The sequence below is a fragment of the Larimichthys crocea genome, chromosome XIX (assembly GCF_000972845.2).
Source record: "Larimichthys crocea isolate SSNF chromosome XIX, L_crocea_2.0, whole genome shotgun sequence".
NCBI classification, from domain to species: Eukaryota; Metazoa; Chordata; class Actinopteri; family Sciaenidae; genus Larimichthys; species Larimichthys crocea.
This window is the reverse complement of record NC_040029.1, coordinates 7,007,048-7,010,980: the sequence shown is the minus strand read 5'-3', so window position 1 is coordinate 7,010,980 and position 3,933 is coordinate 7,007,048. Positions and strand designations below refer to the sequence as shown.

Genomic DNA, 3,933 nt, shown 5'->3' with positions numbered 1-3,933 from the left:
AGGACTACAAACATGGTGGCGGCCAGAGCCACCACACTGAGCTTCACAATGGCTTCAGAAACCTGTGGGTGACGTCACGGATACGATGTCCATTCTTAAATAAGTTTCACATTAAAGGTCCAGTATGTAAGATTGTGGGCCTTTATTTTCAATAATATAATATTTACCTTTTTTAAAAAAACAACAAAAAAAGAGAGATTATAACCTGAAATCTAAAAAAGAAAAACAGTCCAGACTTCATTTGGGAAAGTTTTTGTTTAAAAGTTATGTAACACCCAAAATCAGACAAAATCTCAGATACAGTATGAGCACACCGGTTCATCATTACATTGCTCTTGTTCAGTACAGTGCCAAAAATGAAACCAATGCAGAAGGGCCAAAAAATGCAGTCCACTTGAGGCTGGCTCCAGAAGCGAGTCAGTCTCCATGTTTCCCGTCTCTCCCTGATGTTTACATCCACATCATGTAATGAAGTATTCAACCACGAAGGGACTCGAACCCTCAATCTTCTGATCCGAAGTCAGACGCCTTGTCCATTAGGCCACGTGGTCAATGAGTGGTTTATGAAGAACTGCAGTTCCTCAAACGTCCACTTGAGGCTGACTCCAGAAGTGAGTCAGTCTCCATAAGTCCCCATGTTTCACAGCAGAAATAAACATGTTTACAGCCTGGTACAAAAAACAGTTTTGGTCTCTATAGCTAATTTCCCATTCATGGCAACTGTACTGAGGGTGAATTTATATAAAACTGTTCAAATTATGTTAAGACTTAAAGCTGGGAGGTGGCAGAGACAGGACTACAAACATGGTGGCGGCCAGAGCCACCACACTGAGCTTCACAATGGCTTCAGAAACCTGTGGGTGACGTCACGGATACTATGTCCATTCTTTATACCGTCTTTGGTCACTTCAAGTCCAGGGTGAAAAATAGGTTTCACATTAAAGTTCCAGTATGTAAGATTGTGAGCCTTTATTTTCAATAATATAATATTCATAACTATGTCTTCATGCATGTATAATCACCTGAAAATAAGAATATATATTTTACCGAAGCCGCCATGTTGAAACACCATGTTACTACAGTAGCTCAAACTAAAACTGACTCCAGACAGGCCTTTCAAGTCTCTACACTAGGTAGGCATGGGTGAGAGAATTGCAATGCAGTGATTACACCACTAGATGCAACTAAATCTTACACACTGGACCTTTAAGGTTCTAGGATTGGTTTGCCCTAGTACATCTCTGAGCTCTCAGATCCAACTGTACCTCAATCAAAACTAAGCGGTACATGGCCTGCTTGTTTTCTCTGTTCTTTTCCTTATTTATTAGTATATGAGTTCGGATTGTTACGTCATCCCTGCTGCTTTTTCTTGCGCCACTTTGGTCAACTCTGATTGTTTTTAAATGTGCTTTATAAATGAACTGGATTTGATTTGTCCTCTGTCACCTTGTGTGTATTGTATTTATAGTTTATTTTTTGGCTCTGAATGTCTGCAAGTTAAATTAGTTTCTTTAGTTGTGAATACTTGGACCAAGTGTGTCACATATAGGTTGTTTATGACAGAATACAACCAAAGCATTTCAATGAGACCACAGTGTTGGCAGCATGTTGTCTCTGGCAACAAAGTCGGATCTGTCATGAACTCGCTGCATGTTGTAAAATCCTATCTGGACATCGTGGATTGTGTTTCAGTGTTTCATCTTTGTAGAAGGAAACATGACCCCCGTAATGCAGATGTGTTCATCAGCCTGGTAACAGTAACTTGTGTCCACTTTGACAACCAAAAATATGACCATACATGATGAGTGTGACCACAAAAGCCTTGGATTTCGGTGCTTCTGTTAAAAAGTGTATTATTGGCCTCATGAAAACTCAGCAGTAGACACCGAGAGAAGCCAAAGCCTTGGGTTTTCCTGGCAAATTTATGTTTGGTAATAAATGGAGTAAAGTGAAAATATAGCCTACGGTTTGGTCAGATTTGGCAGAAACATTTGAGTTCATTTAGTTTTTGACTCAGAAAAAAGCCTTAAATTGAACCAAGAGTAATGAATTTTGCAAAAATTCTCCCGACTTGTACTTCTTAAACGAATGGTTTAAAGATTGGAAGGGTGAAGTAGCTGATAGAGATACACCCAATACCTTTTGTGCTTTTCAAAAAGATCTGCTAATGGAGAATATTATTTTTAAAAAATAGAGACAAAAGAGACATGGATACAGGCAGACGGAAAAAGAGCAGGACATAGCAAAGACATCACAAAACAGAGGGAGAGAGTGACAGAAGAGGTCCTTGGCAGAGCCTTGTACAGCTGTTGAGTGCTGTCACACTATTCAGAAAGGCCAGAACTATTATCTATGACTGTACACACACACACATACACAGTGAGGGATTAAGCCAGCGACGACACTTTGAATAGGCCCCCGTATCGTCTGATTGGACACAAACAGGAGGCAGTAATTCATCCCCTTTTTAGTCGTGTAAACATGCCTTCACTGAGTTTCGCATGACAAGAGGGTGCAAAGTCCAACACACACACACACATAAATATACACTACATGGCTAAAAGTATGTGGTCACCCACACACATACATACATACATATTTTGGAACATGGCAGCAGGGATTAGCTCTCATTTAGCTACAAGAGCTTTAATCATGTCCAACACTGATGTTGGGTGATGAGCAAGGCCTGGCTCGCAGTCGGCGTTCCACTTGATTCCAACCTCCCACACCCAACTGGGATAACTTTTTCTTTGTGGTTTGAGCACAGGATAGCAATGGGAAGACTATATGTGACAAAACAATCCAAACTCAAAGGTACACTTACCATCTTTTGTAGCTTTAAGTTGAATCTCGTTGATGTCGTATGCTGTACAATGGATGGTATGGATACAGTGTTGGAAGTTGGTGCATAAGCTCAATTTGCATAGAAAACTACCCAGATCTTTGATATCATGAGGTCCACTTCTGTCAGCTGAGCCACTAACTTCCACTTTAGCCCTCTGCTAACTTGAATGTGCATAACATGATTTATTCATGTAGCTCTTGTTGACTTTCCAAATGTTATTGGACAAAACAGATCATGTGATGAAGTATTCAACCACGAAGGGACTCGAACCCTCAATCTTCTGATCCGAAGTCAGACGCCTTGTCCATTAGGCCACGTGGTCACTGAGTGGTTTATGAAGAACAGCAGTTCCTCAAACGTCCACTTGAGGCTGGCTCCAGAAGTGAGTCAGTCTCCATAAGTCCCCATGTTTCACAGCAGAAATAAACATGTTTACAGCCTGGTACAAAAAACAGTTTTGGTCTCTGTAGCTAATTTCCCCGTTCATGACAACTGTACTGAGGGTAAATTTTTATATAACTCACCTGTTCAGATTATATTAAGACTTAAAGCTGGAAGGTGGCAGAGACAGGACTACAAACATGGTGGCGGCCAGAGCCACCACACTGAGCTTCACAATGGCTTCAGAAACCTGTGGGTGACGTCACGGATACAATGTCCATTCTTTATACTGTCTTTGGTCACTTCAAGTCCAGGGTGAAAAATAAGTTTCACATTAAAGGTCCAGTATGTAAGATTGTGGGCCTTTATTTTCAATAATATAATATTCATAACTATAATTCATCCGAATTATAGTTATGAGTCACTAACTTCCACTTTAGCCCTCTGCTAACTTGAATGTGCATAACATGATTTATTCGTGTGGCTCTTGTTGACTTTCCAAATGTTATTGGACCAAACAGATCAAATTTTAGTCATGGATATCGTTTTTTACAGCCGCATCTTTCACCATGTAGGCTTATGGGATCACGTGATGTCGCTATTGCTGTCATTAATCATTTTGGTCACTATGTCAAAACCTGGCACTCTTCCTGGGGGATTTGAAATTGTCTCTGCTAAAGGATTGCCAAGAAATACCTCTTTGACCT

The 3,933-nt window shown here is 40.4% G+C and overlaps 2 non-coding genes across 2 annotated transcripts; both read right to left on the bottom strand.

The window, feature by feature from the left end:
- Positions 1–478: 478 nt before the first annotated feature.
- Positions 479–551, bottom strand: trnar-ucg (transfer RNA arginine (anticodon UCG)). Its single transcript has one exon. It is a non-coding gene; the product is annotated as a tRNA-Arg (tRNA).
- A 2,543-nt stretch (positions 552–3,094) lies between these two features.
- On the bottom strand, positions 3,095–3,167 carry trnar-ucg (transfer RNA arginine (anticodon UCG)). Its single transcript has one exon. It is a non-coding gene; the product is annotated as a tRNA-Arg (tRNA).
- Between the last annotated feature and the right edge of the window lie 766 nt (positions 3,168–3,933).